We start from the raw sequence: 23,491 nt of genomic DNA, 5'->3' as shown, positions 1-23,491 counted from the left end.
TAAACCAAGGGAGACTCCTGTCTTGCAGGACTGTAATCTCTGCAAGTTAACTATTTGTTTTTCTTTTAGGGCAGCCAGAGGTGCCTGAGGAATGTCACACACATTAGCAAGGGGAGCAGGTGGAGAGGGGGTGCAAGGTGCCAGCTTTTGCTTTGTCTTCAGCCAGCCTCCTGCTCCCTCATCAAAACCAGTGGAGATGAATTTATTAAGTATATGTTTTCCTAGCTTGAAATAAAAGAGCCAATTAAAAAATCCCAAAACAAAACAAAACACTACAAATTAATAGAGGTTATAGAGGCTATTGAAAAGGCAACCCAGGGGCACCTGGTTGGCTCAGTGGGTTAAAGCCTCTGCCTTCAGCTCAGGTCATGATCCCAGGGTCCTGGGATCGAGACCCGCATCAGGCTCTCTGTTTGGCAGGGAGCCTGCTTCCTCCTCTCTCTCTGCCTGCCTCTCTGCCTACTTGTGATCTCTCTCTGTCAAATAATAAAATCTTTAAAAAAAAAAAAAAAAGAAAGAATGCAACCCAGTTTGCTCATGAAGTTGCAAACATTTTTTGTGTCATTCTATGACTGTATTTGCTGACCATACTCAATGAAGCTTATATATTTAATCGACTCCTCTTTCTATACTTGTGTAAATTAAGACAAAACCACAGGGAGAGCAGCCTTTTTTTTTTTTTTTCTTGGTATATATAATCAGAAATTATTCTTAGAGGTTATTTGTGATCACCAGCTCCATCCAAAATTTGGGAATGAGGATAATGAACTGTTAGCATAGCTAACAGGAACACCCAAGGATTATTTATTGATGGAGTTTCCCTATTCTTTGGCTCATTGATTGGGTCCCAAACTCTCTGAATTAATGTGTTAGCTTTTAAAGTTTTGCCTGATAAAAATATAAATTATTTCACTGTAGTAGAAACAAAAATTCCACATGTTGGTATTTGCCCTGTAGGACATGAACCATTTTTCTACCTAACCTAGCTGTCTCATTCCTAAACTCTTTCTTCAGTTTTGTAAAAACTTAGTTTCTCAAATATTCCTTGAACCAACTTCAACTGTCCTCCTGGTTCCCTCACTAATGAGTTCAGTCAAGCTTTGACACAAGTTTATGCTAAACTTTGGAAAATCCTATTTCCTTGTCTCTTACTTCGGGCCCAGAGCCATGTCTTCCTCTGTCATTCCAGCAGTTCCGGCAGGCTTGTCTCTTCCGGAATCTACACAAGTCGTACATTTCCTTTATCTGCCTGGACAGAGGACTGTTTGAGTTCGTGTGTGGCTTGCATCAATTTACATGTTTACTCATCCTCAAACTCAGAGGATGCTAGTGCTCAGTGGAATCTCTGCCTCCCTCAGTTATAAAAAGGAAACTGAGGCCGGAGACAACTAAGTGGATTAGGTAAATATGATGTAAGTACTGTAATTTACTGTCTGAACATGTACTGACATAATACCTCTTCCTGTCTATCTTTTTCACGTGTGTCTGCATCTTCAATTATAAGTTCTAGGCCCACAGGGACTATAGTAAGATTTTTTTCCCCTCCATCTTTGATGCTTCCCCAGAGGTGAATGAGTGTCTTGTAAGTGCTTTTTGCTGGGGGGTGAAACAAAGGAAGAGATGTTTCTGGAAGCAGACATTCTGAAAATTGCCAGAGAAAGCTGTTCAGAGGTCAGAGGGTGGCTATTCTTCTGTCTGAAACTGCTTTAAAGAAATCCCCTCCCTGGGGGAATGATTCAGCACATCCCTGCCTTTGAGCTCCATCCAGATGCTTCCCTGAGGCCCTGCATGGGGAGGTATTATCAGTGTCAATACCTATGAAGGTTCTTGCTTGGAGCAACAATTTTTGTTAGTTTTGGCAGATATATCTAGAGAATGGCCAAGAAAGGATGTGACACGAATTCAACAATTTAATTCTGAAAACCCCGTGGTTTCAGTGCTGGTCATTTCTTGTTAGAGCTTTGTTTTTCCTCTTTGGTCATAACAACTGGACTTCCGGGGGAATATTTCTTCTTACAAATTAAGGAAATTTTCTGAGCCAAATTTCAGGTCTTTCCTGACTTAAAGAAAAAACAATGAAAGGACAGTGGGCTTGGCTTTGAATAGCAGCTAGGGACACTACACAAAATGATGACTATTATTACACTTCATAACAAAGCAATGTTATATTCAAATAATAATTTTTTCTTTTGTTATAGAGGAAAATCTAGTACTTTTAATGGAGACTGTACTTGGAGGTTCTCATAAATAATTTTAACTTGTAGAGGAGATGGAAATGGTGCAGTGCAGGGATTAGTAGTGTTTTAAAGCAAATTTGGAACCAAAGCTAGAGATGCACCGACAGTGGCACTTGACCCTGTTCTTCTCCAGGAGGCTTTGACCCAGTTTTCCTTGCCTACTGGCCACTGGTGACTTCGGGGTCATTACTGCCTGAGCCTCAGCTTCCTCTTTGGTCGGTTGCAGTAATCACACCAAACTCAGTGCAACTTTATGAAGATATACTAAATAGCTAATTAATTAATCAGCTATAATAATAGCTAATATTTTTTTAGAGGTTAGTATGGGCTGGGCACTGTGTTAGGGACTAAACACATATTCTCTCATTTAATCCTTACAACTTCCAAGGAAGGAACTATTTTTCGTCACCTTCTTAGAGATAGCAAGACTGAGGTTGAGGTACAGAGAAGTTAAGTTTCCCAAGATCTCACAGCTAGTAAGTGATGGGATCCATGGTCAAATTTGGGCAGTCTGGCTTCAGGACTGGTGCTCCAAGGCAGTGTTCTAAGTCCTCTCCCCAGGTAATGCAGGTCGAAGGTAGATAATAGGTATTTCAGTTCATTTTAATTGCATCTGAACAATGCAGGTGCAAACCTAGCATTTCCGTATATATAGCCCAGAGATCTTAGCAGCTCAATGCCAGTAACCTGTGCAATTAACATGGTCAATGAAAAGAATCTTCATAAAAGTTTGTGTCATTAACATAATGTCATGTAGTCCTAAAATAAAGTTACAATAAACTTTCAAGTGATGAAATTACTTGGGCATCAGGTAGTGCTTCTTGCTGATAGCTTGATCTCAATTTCTGTTTTCCTTCTTTCCACTACCATACGTTTTATTAACAGAATGCTTTCAGTAAAGATCTGTCTTCAATCTTATATGCATTTTTTGAGTATTCCTTTTGGCTATTTAGAAATAGAATTGACCTTCCTGTATTTATCTTCCATTTATCTTTGTTATCTTTGTTCCCTGTGAAGGGGATAGCATGCCGGGTCAGTCTTGAAAAGATAAAGAAGATAAGCCATGTCCAATTGGGAAGCTTCTATTTTTGTGATGTAGTTACAAGCCTGTGCATAGCACTTAATGTGCTAGAACATGCCTTCTTTGTAACTTGCATAAGCTTACCTGCTCTGCGGTGCTCCTACAGTATGTGGCTCACGCTCCCAGAAAGCAGCTCTTTGACTGTAGTCAAATGTCTTTTAGTTCAGTTTCTTCTCTCCTGATACTGGCTCTTTTCTCTGGGGACTAAATGGAAAGATAAGGAAAGGATTCATTGTCTTTAAGTGGATCTGCATTTTTCCATAATGGAGAAGCTGCTACTATTTTTTTGGTCATTGTTATCTATAATGTGCAGGTGATTTCACATACAATAATAACCAGACAAAGCTCCTGCCCTCAAGAAACCTACAACCTGGGGCAGGGATCCAAAGGGTATGCGCCAGAAGCTCCACCTAGCCCTCCATCGGCTTTTATGCATGAAGTTTCCTTAGAATGCAGCCACACTCATACATTGAAGGTCTGTGGCTCTTTTCACACTACCACAGCAAAGTAGTTACAACAAGACATTAAATGGCCCCCAGAGCCTCACATGTTTATTATCTGGTCTTCCACAGAAGGCTGCCTGACTCTTGAGAAATGATTTTGTCCATCTTCTAACCCAGCTTTAATCACTTGAGCTAGTGCACAGTTAGGGGTGGAGGACAGGTTCCAGGAATAAGAAAGAAATGACAGGGTCATAGTATGGCTTTGTGCTTTCTGAGTGTTGGCAGTTGTCAAAAGCTCTTTATCTTGAGGGACACTTTTTCAGGTTATTTAGAGGCCCCATTTCTTTTAACCCTACTCCACTTCCCCATTCCAGAGCTCTCTTTCCTGAGTGGATATTTCTCTGGTTTAGCTGGTCATTTACTCTTTCTGCTACACTTACAGTGAGGTCTACACAGGCCACGTGAAGGCTTTACTAACTTTCCCTAAGGTGATATCATTACCTTACATTGCTCGTGGCCCACATCAGGCCCATGGAAGCCTCTTCATCTGTCCCAACAAATTCTAGACATGCAGGCTGATCCCAGGCCTTCACCTCTGTTTTGATCTGCTCATCAGAAGCTAGCCAGCCTCTCTTCCATTTAAACTTGTCAGTAGAAAGATTTCTGTTGGGTCTACTGTGTCCCTTATTCCCCCGGATCAGGGACACCTACTAAAGTTTCTGAGTAGTTGCTTGGAGACACCTGCCTTGAACTCAAGGTCATGGGCACACATCCCTCACTTTGCCTGCTTGGAGGGGGAGGGCCTGCTAGCACAGCTCTCCAAAGAGCTTGTTCTCAAAAATCCTTCCTCTTCAGATCCACTTTTGACTTTCTTTGTAGCCTCAAGGTGAGTGAGGGGCTTGGAGTTTAACGATGTTTGGCTAATTCTTTTTGCAACCCCTACAGAGTGGCCTCTTCCACTTGCAAACATGTTTATTATATCTTGATAACTCAGTTGATGCTTCTAATTTGAAATACTACATGATTATATTGAAGGCATTTGTACTGAGGAAGAAACAAATAAGGTCAGAGCCAGGTCTGGTTCAGGTTTCTAAGATGAAAAAGAGAAATGAGAACTCTGGGTTTCCATCGCTGTGAGATGGCGGCTTGAAGTATTTTTATTTATACACCAAAGATTGGGTGGCTTCGTGTGTTCAGAAGATTTGGGAATATACATCCAAGGGAATTGACAATGAACTATATCTTAACTGTGGAATTTTAAGCCTGGGTGGAGCCATTGGCATTTTTAAAAGTTCACTGTGACCAGAGTACTAAGGATGGATTTAGAGGATGGAAGAGGGACACCAGGAAAGGCCATTATGGTCATCCAAGCAAGAAATCAGGAAGAGGTAAAGCAATCACTGCCTTGGCGTTGGGAATAGAGGTAAGAGTGCAATATTTGAGACCGTTAAAAGGCATTATTTCCACTAACTGATAATAGATTAGATGTTGAGGTAGGAGTTAAAGGTGATTTTAAGATTCTGCCTTGGGAGAATTTTAATTCTGCAGAAGAGTAGGTCTGTGGGGAGGTGGCGCCTATTTCTTTCATAGCCAAGGATGGGAGGCTATGAGAAGAAAGACAGAAGAATATATCGTGGGGTAGGCCAGACTAGGCTAGCTGAGCTAGAATATCCAGAAGGAAAGAAAGGTTGAATAAGGCTTAAGTCCTAACCTGGAGTCTATTACTTCTTCATATCAAGAATCACCTTTTAGAATATGGTTGACTAGTCTTCACTGTAGAACATAAAACTACTGTAAGACTGCTAGATTAATATCACCACTATTAATCCTCTAGGAAGGACTCTCATAGTTGGGGGAAATGACATTAAAAATCACAGGAAAAGAAAGGATATCCTATTAATCCTTCTACTGGAATTCTCTTCCTTTGCCTTTTTTTCTATATTCTGTTTCACTCTAAAACTCATTTCTTCTTTTACATTCAGCATACATTCTAGCTCCCTTGGAAAACTATAAATTACCAAGACTTCCCCCCAAATACCCACCCACAGGGATAGTCTCATGACCTAAGACAGTTAATTAGAATATCCCAGCCCTCTTATACTTATATATGTGATTGGTTCAGGAATCACTCTGTGTCCCAAGCAGAGCCGATCAGGTTCTTCTCTTTGATTGCTCTAAGGATATTGGAAGAGAATAGCTGTCTTTCTTCTGGACTTGCTTGGCACTGAGGGGAAGAGTGTGTGGAAACCTGGTGCCATTTTATCTCTTCTAGTGAGATGTTGAAGCAAACTGCCCCTCTTGGTTTCCTAGTTATGCTAACCAATAATGCCCTTTTTCACTTTCTTTAAAAAATTTTTTTTAAGATTTTATTTATTTATTTGAGAGAGAGAGAGAAAGAGCACAAGAGGGGAGAGGGTCAGAGGGAGAAGCAGACTCCCTGCTGAGCAAGGACTGCAGGCCTCCCCAGGTTCAATCCCAGTCATGACCTCAGTCAAAGGCAGATGCTTAACCAACTGAGCCACCCATGTGCCCTCTTTTAAAATTTTCATGATACAGCTTGAGATTTTTCACTTGCAAGCAAGAAAGTTCTAACAGATTTCCCTAGTGCCCTTTGACAAAATCTGTGGTCCTCTCATTTACGCCACTACTGCTTTATTGAGATATCGTGACATACCATACACATTGCCATTTTAAGTACAATTCTGTGGATTTCAGTATGTGTACAGAGTTGTGCAATTATCATCACTCTCTAATTTTAGAACATTTTTATTAACCCCAAAAAGCAGTACCATATGTATTAGTGGTCACCCCCTATTACCTCCATTGACAACAAATATACTCTATGTTTCTCTGCATTTTCCTGTCCCAGACATTTCATGCAAATGAATCACTCAGTATGTGACCTTTGTGTCTGGCTTCTTTCATTTAAAATGTTTTCAAAGTTCACCCATGTTGTAGCATGCATCATTGCATCATTCCTTTTGAGACCCAAATAATATTGGGGTTATCTATCAGTCAGTGGACATTTGGGTTGTTTCCACTTTTTGGCTATTACTAATGTTGCTGTGAAGATTCATGTACAAATTGTTATGCAGACATTTGTCTTCAGTTCTCTCTGGTATATAACCAGAAGTGGAACTGCTGAGTCTTACGGTAACTCCATGCTTAGTCTTTTCAAGACCTACCAAACTGTTTTCCAAAGCAGCTACACCATTTCACATTCCCACCAGCAAGGTGTGAAGGTTTCAGTTATCCACATCCTCCCTGACACTTGCTATTGCCTTTTTGACCATGTCCAAATAGCTGTCAAGTGGCATTACATTATAGTTTTGCTTTGCCTTTCCCTGATGGCCTATGATGTGGAGCATCTTTTCATGTACTTATTGGCCATTTGTAAATCTGTTTTGGGAAAATGTCTGTTTTAATTCTGCGCCAATTTTCAGACTGGGTTATTTGCCTTTTTATTATTGGATCAAAATAGCTCTTCATACATGGTGGATACAAGTTTCTTATCAGGTATGATGTGCATATATGTTCTCCTGTTCTATAGGTCACTTTCTTACTTTCTTTATTCCATGAAGGACAGAAGTTTTACATTTTTTTAAAAGATTTTATTTATTTATTTGACAGAGATCACAAGTAGAGAGGCAGGCAGAGAGAGAGGAGGGGAAGCAGGCTCCCCACTGAACAGAGAGAGACCACTGTGGGGCTCAATCCCAGGACCCTGAGATCATGACCTGAGCCAAAGGCAGAGGCTTTAACCCACTGAGCCACCCAGGTGCCCCAATTTTTACATGGATGAAGGCCAATTTCTTTATTTTTTCTTGTGTCACTTGTGCTTTTGTTATTATATCCAAGAAACCATTTCTTAATCTAAGATCACAGAGATTTACATTTATGTGTTCCTTCTAGAGTCCCATAGTTTTAGGTCTGTGATCCATTTTCAGTCCATTTTTGTACCCTATTGTGTTGTGTGTCTCCTTTATTTTGCACTTGTCCAGTTGCACTATAGCTTCTGGTACACATGCGTCCTAAGTATCCTAACATCAGAACATGTTAATTAATATGGACCCCCGAAAGTATTCTAAACTTAAATACATTTGGGGAATTCTATACAGTAAATTCCCCTCTTGAAGTTCATAGCACATTATTTGCCCATGACAGGCTCTTGCCAGACAACAGTAAAGAATCCTGTTTGATTCCATTTAATCTCGTGCTTACAGAGGCCACGGTCTTGTGGATGCTGTGAGGTGCCTTTTCAGGAATGAAGGACTCATTGCCCCAGCTGCTGGCAGTGTCCTGGTGCATCCCTCCCACCTTGGCACCCTTTGGGGATTTGCTCAGCCAAAAAGAGCTACCATGTTCAAAGTGATGCTCCCTTCTGGGAGTGGACCATATCCAGAAACTGATTGGCATGAAGATAGAAAGGCCTGGTTGTCTTGCCCCCAACTCAGGCCAGCTTTGGAGAGCTATCTCATCTTTAGAATCCTTGCAACATCAGCCAAGCCTGCCCTTAAGACTGCATAGCAATTCTCCTTCTCTCTGTGTCATCTGGCTTCTGCCCCTTCCCTTCCCATGGGTTGATCTTAAGAGCATTCCCGAAGAACCCTCTTCCACCCATAACTGCATCTCAGCTTCTAGGAGAACCCAGCCTGTAACAAAAAGAACTTCCCAAACATACTGGAATATGGACTATTCATTTGTATGAAACACCTGTCTCCCAGAGAAGTGTTCACAGAACATAGATTTGGGACACATGGTTAACGGAGGCAGGACTTGCAACCAGAAAAGCTGCTGTGGTTTCCAGCTTGTCTGCTGACTGGCTGGTTAGTCTGACCAAGCAACCTGTTCTGCAGGAGCATCAGTATATCATCAATAAATGAGCCCGCTAAAATACCTCATAGGGACAAGAGCTTGCCCAGCACAGTGCCTAGGTGATCTATTGAAAAGAGCTCCCTGAATCAGGGATTCTTACCTGCTTTATGGACTACTAGATCTCAAGTGCCCAGAATTATGTCTGGCACAGAGTCAGTATTTGATAAATATTTGAATTAACTAAGTAAATAACACACAGCAATCCTCTGAAAATGTTACTAAGGTAAGTTTCCAGTCCATATATTTGGATAGGTCACAGTCATTTGTAGGAAGAGATAAGTAAAGATCACTTTCAGTACAGATTAGAGAAGATTTACTAGCTGACCTTTCCTATACTGATTGGGCAGCCATAAAAAATACTGGACTGATCATTACTGCTGAGATGTCTTGGGCAGTGCCCCCCAAACCTTTAAGTAGAGCCGCCAATTTATTTTGCTGACCTTTCTGGTAATTTTTGGTGTAGGTCATAGTTTCAAGCAAATACACTAAAAAGTCACTTACATTACATATGGTATTAGATTAAAGCAAACTTCATCAAGTCTCACTAAAATAGATTTTGAAGGTTTATTAATTTAAATTGTGAAACCTCTTGAGCCTTATTGAGAAGAATCAAAGTGTCATGCCGTTTGTGCCTGTTGTAGCATGAACGGGACAAAGACACGCAAGTTAATTTAGCACATTCCAAGGCTTATGTTGCTAGAAGCAATTTCCTGCTGATGGGGCCATTGGAGAGCAAGAGTGAATAAAATTCCCCAAAGCTGCACTGTTTGTGTTGGGGATTACATAAGCATGGTCATGCTGAAAGACATAGTGTCTTCCCCTCTGAAGATTTCAGCTAACACGCCGCAACACGAGCAGTGGCTCCCCTTCTGGATTCAGGAAAGGCTTTGAGACTCTTGCCTCTTGGGCATAATGTAGTGGGAGAGAAACACACTATCATAAACCCCAAAGAAGATGAACAAGGAGAGAGCAGATCGAGTAGAGAAGGAACACAGAGCATGCTGCCAGTTGCCCCTGGAGCTTGGAAGGCACTCTGAAGGTACGACCTGAACTGTGTCTTGAAGACTAAATACAATTTCTGACGGATCGGGATATGAGGGGAGGAGGGCACTCCAGGAAAGAAACAGTACAAACCTGGAAAGTGATCAAGATTGGATATAGGGTGTTAAAGGCCTAGATTATAGGCGATCAGAATGAGAACAGGTTATGGTGGGGATTAAAGACCTAACGAACTCTTTATTACACGTAGCTGATCATGGAGTCAGACATGGTCTCTCCAGCTCTTGTGTTGTATTCCACACCCAGAGTCCTCAACCGCATTTTAAACTACTTGAGGGCAAATGTAAAATCATATAGAAAGAACTTATCTGAAATAAATTAATAAAATCATGTTTTAACAAAGAAATAGCTTATCTGAAGGTTGGGCTCTGGCATACTTGCATCTTGGGAATAATACCTTGAATGTTGAAACAAATGAAAATGAAAGAGGAAGAGAGAGGAAGAAGAGGTAGGAAGAGGAAGAGGAGGAAGAGAGAAAAGAGGCAGAACAGAAAGACCTGCAGGAAGGGTAAAACCCTATTACAAAGCATGGGTTTAGGAGTCCAGCAGCATGGATTTGAATCTTGATTTCTGACTTATTAATGATGGGACCTCCTCAGTTCTGATTTCCTTCTCTACAAAATAGACATCACAGCAGCACCTGCCCTGGAGGGGGGCCAGATGGAAAAACTCTCGAAGCACTTTGTGTGGTGACCTTGCATGGTGATGGGTCAGTCTCTGTTCCCTGCTCACGAAAGCTGCTGGGTGCCTTCGGGCACATAAGTTCATGACTTTTCTCAAAAGACAAGTTCTTATTTTGTGATTCAGAGCCTACTGGCTCTACTAAAAAGAGGTTTTTTCCTTCCCTTGTTTGTATGGCATATAAAGACAGAGATGTGGAGACTGTCACAGGAAGAGTCTGCAGATATCATAAATGATTGCCAAGAGACCCATCAAGGAAGGATAGAGTTAGCAGTGCAGACATGTGTCTGCAGAATATACTGGGCACACTTGGCTGTGTTTTAAAGCACTACAAAGCCATAGTTGATGTATGTAACATGGTCTCTGGGTCAGTATGAAAGACTAATAAATGTTTCATTCAATCCAAGTACCTTCCATATTCAAAGAATTATGAATGATGTAGGGATGGTACAGATTAATAAGATGCTTGTTTTAATGGCGCTCACAAGTTAGAAAGTCTGTAATAACAGCTTGGAAATTTCCCATCCAAAAAGTTAAGATGAGCAAAAAATTTTAGACATCTGAAAAAAGAAGTGCTGGTGGAGGGGTGGTGTAGACAGCATATTTCCTGGCAGTGTTTGATAACAAGATTATAGAGTATGCTGTGCTAAGTGCAGAGCAGGTGCACACACGTTGCCTGCCAATTGAATTGGTTTTGCTCTGCTTTGCTTTTGCAGAACGAAATAGATAAAACTCACCACTCGTTCTCTGTTGGTAACTCATCTTCATCCCAAAGAACTGTTCCTCCTCCCCCATTCCCAGCTCTGTCGCTTGACACTGCCATCTTGCATCTTCAGGCTAGACATCTGGAGCCACCTTCCAGTCTCCTCTTCACCTCACCCACTGAATCCAGGGTTTTGGTGGTCTGCAAACTCCTTCTCTAACACTATGGACATTTGTCCCCTTCTCTTCCTGCCTACTTCTACTGCATCAGGGAATTCTTTTCACCCTAATGATTGCAGTGACCTTCCAGACAGTAGTTGTGCCCCCATTTCCCTCCAAACCCAGCCCATCCTACGTCGGAGTCCAGGATGTCCACTCAGGTCATCCTGCCTAAAGGACAGACCTTGGAAACACAATGTCACGTGATCATAGCCCATACAGGAACATCTTTCTGTTCCATCTGCATTCTCCTACAATTCCTTGAGGGCAGGGACCATATCTGCTTATTTACCACTGGATCCCCAATGTCCAGCACTATTCCTGGTGCATAGTAGGCACTTAATAAATAATTTATGAAAGAATGAATGAGTGTTGAATGAAGAGCCACTTGGTCAGTGATCTATTACTGTAAGGCTTTTAGTTAGTCCTTTATTTTTGGAGATTTAAGTGTTCTTTTTTTTTCCTTTGAACAGTGCCATGGTGAACAGCCTTTATCCGTTAAGGATTGTATTCAGCTAAAAACCTGGTCACAGTAGCTTAAACATACAGGCTTTATTCTCTTCTGTAAAGGAGCGGAGACGTGGCCAGTTCCGTGAAGTCATTGGGGATGGTCTTCTTCCACTCTCTGTGTGCATCTTCCATCCACAGAGTTATAAGAGTTGCTGGAGCGCCAAACTTTTCCAGCAAAATTTTCACACAGGAAGCAGAAGCCCTAAGTTGATTACGTTTTACTCAAAAAGATCGGGTGTTATTCAACAATAGCCAAATGCAAGGGTTAGTGAAACTTTTCAAGTAGTTGGTTAGTTCTGTCTTTCCAAAGTAAGTTAAAAACAAAAACAACAAAAAAAAACTATCTATCTATCTGTCTGTCATCTATCTATCTATCTTTAGGGCATAGCAAATTTTACCACTCTATAGTAACTACTGTTGCAGTATCACCAAGATGTAAACTCCACATATAGCCAGTCTGCAGCATGGAAAAGACGGGAGACCACTTGCCTTGCTTTCAGCAGTCCAGTGGGTGTGTTCATGGTGTTTGTGGAATTGACATCGTTCTACGGGAAGGAACATCTCGTTTATGTCCTGAAGGATGAAGCAGGACCATTTTGTTGTCAGTGTCTCAGATGCCCTTTGATCCCCACGTGGAATCGCTTCTGTCCTGCTGACCTCCTCCAAGTTTCCACAAGGTGTCTGTTCAGTGGACTAGTGGGTTCCGTTCTTCCGAGGTGTTCCAAGGCACTCCAGGCCAGAACAACCCAAGCTCAGGGAACATCATTCACTCTTCTTGGAGGGAATTCTCCCTGCGCTGGGCTGTGCAGTTGTGAAGCCTCTAGCCAGTGAGAGTCAGGGTCCACTGGAAAAGCTAATTGTAGTTAATTCCTGGCCAGTAGAGGATAATTTTTTTCTCTTTGGTTTTTGGTTTTGTCTTTGTTTCTTTAATAATGAAGATCTGGTCGCAGTGAAGAAACGCTTCAGGGGGAAGCTGTTTCATTCATCCTCTTTCTCACATCACCCAATAAGAAAGAAAAAGAACTGCAGGGGGAATGGAAGATTTAGGAAGACATTTACTTTTTCAAAAGTTTCTAAAGCAGGCTACAAATCAGTCTAACTGATTCCAGTTGTGGGGTGATGTGAGTCTAGGCTTGGATATTCTCCACCAAGCAGACAGGGCAAACTTTTAGCCAAGTCTCCATATGGTTGGTGTTCAATCCATAGCTTTTGATGGATTGTCTGAGTTCTTTTGTGCCAGATCAAGCAGTTTCCAAAGTGCAAAAAATAATTATGGCTTTTTTCCCCCCTGTGTTAAAGAGTACATTGTGTGCGATATTCCATAGGTTCCTGGGACTTGCCTGAATATCTTCCAGTGTAATCAAATTATCAGTTGGTTCGTGCTTAGAGAATGTAGTAGGAAAGCAAAAAATGTAATTTCTTTGATTGGATTCTCAGGCACTAATTACTCACCCAGAATCTCATGGGTTCTTCTGTTTCCTTGATACCTATGACCCTCTATCCAGAAAGGAGGCCCTTACCCTCACAAATGAACATCTATCTCTTTAAGTCAGTGCTTTTTAAAAGAAACCATATAAGCAGAAATGGAAGGTATTGAAAGTATACTGAGTGACCGGAAGAATTGGGAAGTCTGAGAACCAGGCTCTGAGACTTCATTGCTACAAGAAATGCACTTTGTTGTTGACTAGCCTGGGGAGAGAACTGCCATGTCTCTTGCTGGTCTGGAGCCTTCACCTTGCTCTACCCCGCCAGCTGGTCTGCCCCTGGAATCTTGCTCAGCTACCCTCACCTCCAGTGGGAGTAGTTGCCTGGGGCCCTATCTTTGCAGAACCAGTTCTCTCTACAAGGACTAGTATGGAGTGTCTGAAGGGCGAAACCAAGGTCATATACCCACACTCTTCATGAACACGTGAGGATATGCTATTTGTTGTCAGGTTCCTAATACTCAGAGTCTGGTCCACAAAGGATAACATAAATCAGGCATTGGCTGCCTCGCCTGAAGACTCAAGGCTGGGGATTCTCTTCACACAGGAGGGGCTCAGATGCAAAGCTGGCCAAGAAGAATCACGAATGTCCACACTGCTTAACCAGATGCCATAACAGTGTTTTTGTGCCCATGTTCTTCTTTGGTCGATTAACTCCCATAGGAAGCAGTAAGGTGTGCCCAGGGAGAGGAGGCTGTGAAGCAGCTGGAAATAGGAAGGGAACATTGTGATGGAGGCTGGGGAAGAAAAGAGGATGATATAATTTCCCCATAGCACTTGGCCAATTTACTTTCCAATCCAAGCACGGACGGTACGCCAGCATCCACTGTGTGACTAGCATGGCAGAAGATGGACCCTCATTTTGTGCAGATGTTGATACCCAGGTTGGGAGGAATAAGACCATCTCTCAGATCAGTTGGAGGAAGATAGAGGACTGTGCCTCCAGCACGGATGCCAACCTCTGGTGCATCTTGTTAGACGTGCAGATTTGGGGTGGGGGCTAGGATTCTGAGAAGCGCCCAGGTGGTCCTGAGGCTAGAATCTCTAGAAGAGCAGGGTACAGGAGCGTACATGTCGTTCGTGCCAAGTGGGAGAGCACTGAGGTAGATCATAGTGTCATGGAGATTCTCTGAGGGGAAATGCCTGAGATTCAGGCACTGAGAGTGGATAGACTTAACTAAGCCCTGACACGGGGGCCGGAGTTGATTAGGCAGAGAGTAGAGGAATGCCTGTGTAGGGCCCCCTTGCGGGTTATACCAAGGGTGACCAGCTGTCCCACTTTGCCTGGGACTGTTCTGGCTGTAGCATAGAAGGTCTTGTGACCTGGGAGCAAGTGTCCTACTTCTGTGATGTTTGCCCAGTAACACCCGGCCAGAGGCCGACCATAACTGTGTGCTGTTTGCTCAACAGATTGGCCAAGTTCACACTTTACAAAAGTTAAAGTCACAGGGAGTCCATTTCATTTCTGGTCTTAGTAATGGCTTGGAAAGGAAGCAGCAAAGCTTTAGATAAGGCAGTCCTGTTTTTCTTAATACTGTTGTGATATCAGTCTTCACATCACAGCGTTACAGTGACATTTTTTAAGTAGGGCCTTTCTTTCATTACTCAGAAAATTCTAAATTTCTGCATATATAATTCTAAATTTCTGTGTATATAATTCTAAATTTCTCTGCATATATCCCAACACGGTATATGAAATGTCAGAAGCACAGCGGGAGCCCCCAGAAACGCGTGTCTTAGTACTTCTGGAACGACATCGCTTCATTTCAGCAGGTCAGGTGGACCGTGTCATTGAAAAATTTCTATGTCAACCACAGCCATAGACATGCTGTCCAGTCCCCTGGGTCAGAGTGGCTTGCCCTCACCCAGGCAGTAACCATCCTTACAGCTGGTGTTTTTCTTAAAGAAAGTGTTTGTTTGCTTTGATCTGCTTCCTCCTTAGCCACAAGCATGGTGGCAGTTCCTAGAGAAGTGCCCCGTTTTTGGTCTCACCTGCTGAGCCAGAGAGATGCTCATGAATTTTGACATCTCGGTTTTCTGCCTGGGGAACCCGAACAAAGTCCAATCAGGAGCAGCTGCTGCTTTTCACGGAGCAAATCCTCCAACCAGCTGATGATGTGTGCAACCCATGCATAGCTTGCGGGAGGCAGCAGGCCACCTGAACAAATACAGCCAGGTGCTGGTCCTGCCAAGCCTTCTGCTCCTGCCCTGCAGAGCTTTAACCCTTCCTGCTGGCTCCCGGAAGCTGCTCTGGTTGGGGTGCTGAAAACCTCGGTTTTGAGAGGACAGACCAGTCTCTTGTTTCCCTCCCCTCTTCTCTCCCTCCTTCCCTCTCTCCCTTCTCTTCGCCCTCTTTTTACCCTCTCCTCTTCATCTCCTCTCTCCTCCAAGCCCTTCCCACCCCTTCCCTTCCTCCCCTTGTCTTTTTCCTTTCTCTACCTCTCACTCCATATACACCCCTCTCTTTACTTTTTCCTCCAGGGCTTTAACCGGTTATTATCTTTTGCAAACTTGCCCCCAGGAACTGAGTAGCCTGTTCCCTTCTCTTCATTTCCTTTGCTCTGAAGCAAGGCTGCCCCAAGTCTGGCCTGCAACTTGAGAGGGCTCTGCAACCGGAGCAAGGGCAGGAAATCACTGTGTTTCCCACAGGATCTGATTGTAACACTAATCCCACAGTTAATTGGAGTTCCCTCACTGGGCTTAACTCCCCTCCTCTCTACTTTGGGAAGTCACCCAAAATAGTTTTTGCGTATTTTAAGAAGATGGTGGGCAAAATTAGGGAATAAGCTGGTGGGTAAAGGAAGTATACAAATGGACATTTTTTGGCGGGGAGACATTGTGCTCTGGGGAGCTGACCGTTACAGAGTTTGGTGCATGTGAAACTCAGCACTGCAAGGGTTAACACTTCAGCTCTGTTCAGGGCCCAACCCTGACCTGGATTCCTCCTCATATTGGACCCTGGGCTCTGATGCTTTCTCATCAGAGCCTGCTGGGACCAGTGTGTGCAGAGACCTCCCCAGCCAGGGCCAGCCATACCCTGTGTCCGGGGCCTGCCAGTGGCTGGAGGGACTGGGGGCTGATGAAGGGGCCCAGTGTGGACATGAGCAGTGTGTCTGAGACGGGCTAGCTCCAGGTGGTTTTATTCCCATGTGGAAGCTCCAAGTTTCTACTGAGATTTGTAAATGATGTACTTAAAAGAGTCAGCTTTCTGTCTGATTTTGGAGAAGATGTCCCCTTCTCCCTGGGGCCGATTTGACCTTTGTGACTAAGCAGCCTTGGGTCCCTAACCTTCTTGAAAGAGAAGTTACTTTGCCTTCCACCAAAAGCTTGCAGTGTGTGGTGCTGTTGACTGAGAAGGGCCCTGGGGAAGTGGGGCGCTCGGCCTTTGGGGGAGTCTCATGCTGGGAGAGGGGGCAGCAGGCTCTGGTTTGGAAATCTATGGGTGAGGGTTTAAAATCTGGCAGCCATCTAGACATTTTGCCGGGGACACTCTGCCAAAGCCATCCCCACACGGTCCTGATGCCACAAGCAGACGAGAAGGATATGGGGAGCAGCACAGGCTTGGAGAAGCACAGGCCTGTGAGGCAGGACAGTGCAGGGCTCCTGTCCTGATCCTAACTGGCTGTACAGTCTAGACCAGTGTAGGCACCTTTCCTTGCCCCGCATTGTTTCCTCTGTGCTGGAGGATAATGTCTCTTTCTTGAGGGCGGTTGCGATGATTGAGGGTCTCCTCAATTCCTGACATGGGCTAGTTATGCATTTGTGGGTTACGTGCTCAATAATTGCTGTCTTGTGTAGAAAACAAAGAGAGGGAGCACCAGGAAGCAGGAAGGGGAGGAAAAGTGGCTCAAATGGCAGCAGAAGACATGCAGGAGTTAGGCCTTGGCCTCTGGTAAAATGTCTGTTGTGTGAGGGACCCACAGCAGAAGACAGGTCCTTTTGGAGCATGTGGGGCATAAGCAGAGCTGCTTCTGGAAGTGGCTGCGGTGCTGCTGGTGGCAGTAAGAATCAGGTGGCCTGATTTGTAGAAAGGTCTCAAAGCCTGATGCCAACTACACCCTGGACACGGGGTTTGTAGCCGAGCTTCTCTTTTCGTTCTCCAAGGCAAATTTTGCTCAGTTTGGAACTTGGAGCTGATGGTTGGGAATGACAGGGTTCTTGAAACTTTTTTATTTCCCCGCACGGAGGGTTCATTCCCACCTCCACCACAGGATCCCCTGGAAGTGTCTGGCCCTCTTGGAATTTATCATCACAATTTCAACGATCTCAGCTGCCACTTGCAAGCACCACTATTTTTGCTCACGAGGGTCCAAATGCCTGGGGTCCTCTCACTTGGAGTCATACCCCCTGCTGGGTACAGACCTATGACCAGCTGAGTCAGGGTCAGGGGAGAGTGGAAGACTGGAACCTGCCCTCTCACAGCCGACATCCACTCCTGCTCTTGTGCCAAGGTGGCCTCGTGGCTTTGAGGTGGCTTGGACAGGAGAGATTTTGCCTTTGCTGTTTATGGCCCATTTATAAAACCACTCTACTCTCTTTCTCTCTCTCAGTGTTGCATTTTTCAACTGATTTTAATCAGTAATGGTGAGTTTTAAGTCTATACATTTATTTTCTCGTGATTTCCCCTATGGGTCCATGCTAGTAGCTTGGAGAAGACAAGTTCTTAGTAGAGCCCTGTCTCTAGGCCGTGTGCCTCGTGAGAGCCTCACCGGGAAGTGAGGTGAAGGGGGAGTGTGTGGGCGTAGCCACGTGTTCGTGGTCTTTCCTTCCCCTTTCCCTTCGGAAATGTTCTAATTTTGTTCCTCCTTAGAAGGAACACAGAGGAGGGTGTGGCAGACACACACAGACACACCCTACGTGTCTACTCTTGAAAATTTCAAACGCAGTGCTGCTATTTTTACAAGGCACGTGGAGCTGTGCTCTGGTTGAACAATGCAGAGAGCTATTTGTGCCGATTCCCAGCTTAACACCTGCCTGCCTGGAATGCCAGTGTTTCCAACTTCAGTGAGAAAAGTAGGGGCCTAACCATAAGGACTTGTCTGAGGGCTGGGGGTGGTGGGGCATCCCCGCCGCAGTGAGAATTGCATAAGCTCCCAGTTAGAGAAGTCTTCTCCTGGCAAATGGGAGGCTATGGGAGAGCAGTTGGCCCTGTATTAGGCTCCTGATGATAATTAAGGAAAAGAAACAGGATGCAATCCATAGATTGGAGATCCTGTGGGGTCATGATAAAACTGAACAGCATTTTGTCCCATTTCCTGCTTTTCATTCCCAGCCCAGGTCTGTCTTACTAAAAAGTGAGGGTGTCTTAGAATAGAATGCCTCCCCCTGCTCCCTCTCTCTCTCTCTCTCTCTGGCCTCCTCTCTCTCCCCACAGAGCTCCCACATCTCAATGTGTATCTGTATCCCCATCATCAAAACATAGGATATTCTAACAGTTTCTAGGGTGTTCTTAATGAAATACCACAAACTAGAGGCAGAACAACAGAAGCCTGGGTGGCTCAGTGGATTAAGCCGTTGCCTTCGGCTCAGGTCATGATCTCAGGGTCCTGGGATCGAGCCCCGCATCGGGCTCTCTGCTCAGCGGGGAGCCTGCTTCCCCCTCTGTCTCTGCCTACCTCTCTGCCTACTTGTGATCTCTCTCTCTGTCAAATAAAATAAATAAAATCTTTAAAAAAAAAATCCTTTAAAAAAAAAAAAAGAAATTCATTTTCTCCACTTCTTCAGGCTAGAAGTTCAAGATCAAAGTGTTGACAGGTTTGGCCTCTCCTGAGGCCTCTTTCCTTGGCTTATGGATGGTCACCTTGTCATTGTGACCTCACGTGTCCTCATTGTGCAGTTGCCTCCCTGCTATCCTGTCCTCTTCTTATGGGGACACCAGTCATATCAGATTAAGAGCCCACCTTTCTGACCTCATTTAGCCTTAATACTTTCTTAAAGATGCTAATCCTTATGTAGTTGCATTGAGAGGTTAGGACTTCATCATATGAATTTCGGGGGAACACCGTCTGTTCTGTAACAGGTATAAAGTAGCAAGCTCTAGAAGGTACACTTGAATCGGAGCACAGGTGTTGCTGACAGTGACACTATATAGCCCACAATTCACACTCATCCCCGTGACTGTGGGTATATATACATGGAGGCCACAGCATGTCCAGACAGAGCCATGCAAGACCTTGGACATGGCCTATAGAGTTACATAGGGCTCAGTTGTTGGATGGGGGGAACATAAAGTTGGAGCTCCAGTGGCTCCAGCATTGGGTGGGACCCAGAAACAGCACCTTTGTCATCTTCACCCAGAACCCTGGATGGCAGTGAGATAGGGGAGAAATACCAATGAGGAGACATTCCTGGAGCTAGACAGAATAGGAGGATCAGATCCACACCATTCCAACCTTTGACCTCTCCCTTCCTCCACCTCCTTCCAAAGACTTGGTTTGTCGTAAACAGATGACCAAACCCCTGAGAGAGGAGACACCAACTGACCAGCCTCAGGACTGGACCCCATTAACAAGTAAAGGTGAGGGGTGACTGCGTGGTTCAGTGGGTTAAAGCCTCTGCCTTCAGCTCAGGTCATGATCCCAGGGTCCTGGGATCAAGCCCTGCATTGGGCTCTCTGCTCAGCAGGGAGCCTGCTTCCCCTCCTCTCTCTCTGTCTGCCTCTCTGCCTGCTTGTAATCTCTGTCTGTCAAATAAATAAATAAAATCTTAAAAAACAAACAAAAAAACCCACAAGTAAAGGTGAGCACCCTGCCCCTGAGGGAATACAGCTCTATGGGCTGCCTAGAAATTGCCTTGGCAAGACTCTGAGGAGGGTAGGTCCTAGTGTCCTTCTAGTGCAATAGGCCTCAGGGTCCCTCATGGGAAATGCCCAAAAAAGCCAATGAGGAACAATGAGGTACCCTTACCAGAGTGGATTCCTCTACCAGGACTCACCCTGCAGGGTTGCTGACCTTTGGGGAAGGAATCAAATGGAAAGAAAGAGAATCCTGCCCTCCCTGCCACTTGTTGAGTAGGGATCTCACAAGGCGACCATTGGGCCTAAACAGATGGCTGCCCTTCTGCAACTGCTAAGGACAAGCAGGGGCTTGTTTCCATTTGTGTAAGTGCTGCTGGGCAGTGATATTTCTTGTCATTGCATGATCTCTTCAAGGGGAAAATGGTGAAATACTGCAAAACACTGAGATCACTGTCTTAGAGTCATAAGTACCACCCTAGTTTTTTAAGTGTCAGGATGCTGCTGATGGTTGTATTCTCTACTCCTTGTTTTCTCCCAGGTTCCACCTCTTTAATTTCCAAAGATCAAATCCCTAATGGAGCTCCCCCTGTTGCTCAGAATAAATGCCAAAGTCTTCATAATGGGTACACAGTACGGGGTCCCTGGTGGCTCTGTGACTACATCTTTTGTTACCCTTTGGTCCTCCCTGCTCTAGACCCTCCGTCTCCCTCCTGTCCCCGAATGTCGGGTGTGTATCTGTCTCATGGCCTTGGCTCTTGTGTCCTTTACTAGGAATGTCCTTCTCCCACATATCTGCAAGGCTCCCTCCTGCACTTCCTCAGGTCACACTGACATGTCCCCTCTAAGGTGAGGCCTCCCCAGCCACCTGTCTGAAATTGCACATCTACTTCTCTATTCCCAATCTCCTTGCCCTGCTTTATTTCCCTCTGCAGCACTTCACACAATCTAACATTTACATATTTTACTTAATTATTGGGCCTCACCCCCCATTAGAATATAAACTCCATGCCTGATTAGTTCATTGCAACATCTCCACTGCCTTGAATAGTACCAAGTGGATGCACAACATTGAATAAATGTCTCCCTTTAAGTAAAAGCCCCTTTTCTGTCTGGGCTTGACACTGAGTACAGTGTGCAGTTGAGATGGACTTTGGGAGCTCCCTGCCTCCCAGGTGGACAACAACTTAAAGACTCCCAGTGATGATACCTGTATAGATGTTGCAAAATCAAGGTATATAAGAAATATAGCATTTCCCATGTGTCTACATCTCAACTAGGTTTCTGTTTCCAGGTTATATCCTGGATGATAGAAACTCACCCTTTCTTTTCCCTAAAGTTGTGGCTTACATCAAGTTCCAGGGAGCGTTTCTTATACCAAAGGACCCAATGGGTGCCCCAAACTGTTCTCGGCTCATGTAAGTACCTCCTGAAATCTACAGCATGGGCCTTTGTCCTTGATCTGTGCATGTGGCCACAGGGAGATCCTTGTTCCCGTCCACATGCCCCCTGAGTTTTAGTGGTTCTCTTCCTTCCATAGCACTCAAGGGCACAGATGCAGTGTTGCTGCCCGTGCTCCATGCTCGGGTTTGGACAGCTCTAAGAACATGACAGAGCCCCCAGTCCTGACTGGCTACACCACCAGCTCTGTTTGTAAGGGCTCTGCCTAAGAAGCAGGGGGCCAGAACACTACCCAGCTTTTTGAGAAGTGCCAGAGCCTAAGAATCTCACAAGGTCTCCTCTATCACTCTATAAAAAGAGAGTTTTCTCAGACTGGTAGCCAAAGGAGAAGTCAGAGCGGTCTGAAGCAGGAAGCCAGGGCCAGGGAGCTTGAGAGAGACCCCTCCATCCTTGCTCTGCAGGGCCCTGGATTCTTGCCAGTGACCTGAATGAGCTCCAAGATGGATCATTCCCAGTGTCCCCAAGGAAGAGGCCAGCCCGGCCAGCATGTTGATTTCAGCTTGGTGGGAGACCTCCAGCAGAGGACCCAATTGAGCTCCCCCATTCTTCTGTTCTGTAGAACTGTGAGCAAATAAATGGGTGTGGTTTTAAGGTACTAGGTCTGTGGTGATTTGTTATGGAGCAACAGGAAATTAATATGGGGATACAAGTCAAGGTGCCTGACACCAAGGAGGCACCACTTAGTAAATTCAATGTCATTTCCTCTTCCTTTTGGTTCCTAAATGTGTTATAGATAAGCCGTGGCAGAAATGATGTTCCCCAAACACTTTCTACATTTCTCAGACTTTCTTGCCAGTATGTGGAAGCCAGAGCACTCCTTTTGGCCAAGGAACCATAAGTGGAAGTGATATGTGCCATTTCTGAGCTGAGGCAGTTAAAAACCAGGGCTCCAGTGTTCCTGTTGCTGGAGAGCTGGTGTTCCCGACGGTGCCACTGCGAGAGCCAGTGCGGCTAGCCAAGTGCCCTGTCAGCCTGCACGACTCATGGCATAGACTAGGCTTCACCTAAGTAACCTGCACACTCTCCCCCGAAGAACACAGCTCTCAGAGCTTGCAAAACAAATGAAGGAGGGAGAATTCATTTTGTAAGTTCCTGGCAGCGTCCCTAGCACGTTCAGTTTTCCCCTACAGGACACTAGTAGGAGTGGTCAGAGAAAAGTGTTCAGAGGCACTGCCAGGGGAAAATCAAACTGGAGATAAACCCATTGCATTTTTGCAAGTCATTGAGGAAATGTTAGCTTTAGAAAATGTATCTATAGATGTTTTTCTACAACCCTGAACCTTTTCTAAAGAGTCGGGCTTGTTTCTAAAAACTAGAGCACTCTGGCCAGTCATCAGTGTTTGACAGCCAGATCTCTGGCCTTGGTGTCCACCACCCTGCATTACCACGTGCTATTTACATTCTCCCCCCAAGTGTTTCTTTGGCCATCCTCTCTCCACTCCTCTCCCCTGCCACTTGGAGTGCCACTGAGACAGTGACCTTCTAGGAGGTCAACCAGGTCAAGTTGATACCCTGCTTGAAAACTCTGGCAAAAGGCCAAACTCCCATCCACAACACACAAGGATTTGTGCACAATCATGCCATGCCCCCATCCTCCACCTCCTCTCAGACCACAGCTCTCTTTGGTTGCCATCCTGGAGCCACACTGGTCTTTTTTTCCATTCGCCCCATTCACCTAGGACGTGTGTGCTGTTCCCTCTGCCTGGCCTCCTTGGGCCTCACCGTTCACATGGTGGTTCTGACTCCTCTTGTAGACATTGGAATGGTGTTGCGTGGTCTTCCTTCCCCATTCCATCTTGGTGCCCTGTCATGCCCCGCATTCTCTATCTTAACCCTTAATCTGTTTTCTTGAAATTGGGAAAATTTCTAGTTACTTAATTTGTTTACTAGTTTGCTCTTCCCCAGTGAGAATGTAAACTCTATGAGTAGTCTGAAGGATTGGAGGTTTTATTCTATTAACAAGCCAACAAATTAGCCTGCCATGGTTAGTGAATGCTGGCAGAAGG

The 23,491-nt window shown here is 44.7% G+C and overlaps 1 long non-coding RNA gene across 2 annotated transcripts; it reads left to right on the top strand.

Annotated features, from left to right (window-relative positions):
* Window positions 1–19,165: 19,165 nt before the first annotated feature.
* Window positions 19,166–21,443, top strand: LOC309857334. Of its 2 annotated transcripts, none has more exons than XR_014307641.1 (3): window positions 19,166–19,310; window positions 19,719–19,808; window positions 21,364–21,443. It is a non-coding gene; the product is annotated as an uncharacterized lncRNA (long non-coding RNA). The 2 variants fall into 2 exon arrangements; XR_014307642.1 differs by having other exon boundaries at window positions 21,319–21,437.
* Window positions 21,444–23,491: the final 2,048 nt, after the last annotated feature.

Source organism: Mustela nivalis (genome assembly GCF_964662115.1).
Source record: "Mustela nivalis genome assembly, contig: HAP1_SCAFFOLD_631, whole genome shotgun sequence".
In the NCBI taxonomy this organism is placed as follows: Eukaryota; Metazoa; Chordata; class Mammalia; order Carnivora; family Mustelidae; genus Mustela; species Mustela nivalis.
The sequence above is the reverse complement of the archived record's forward strand: the minus strand, read 5'-3'. Positions and strand labels throughout refer to the sequence as shown.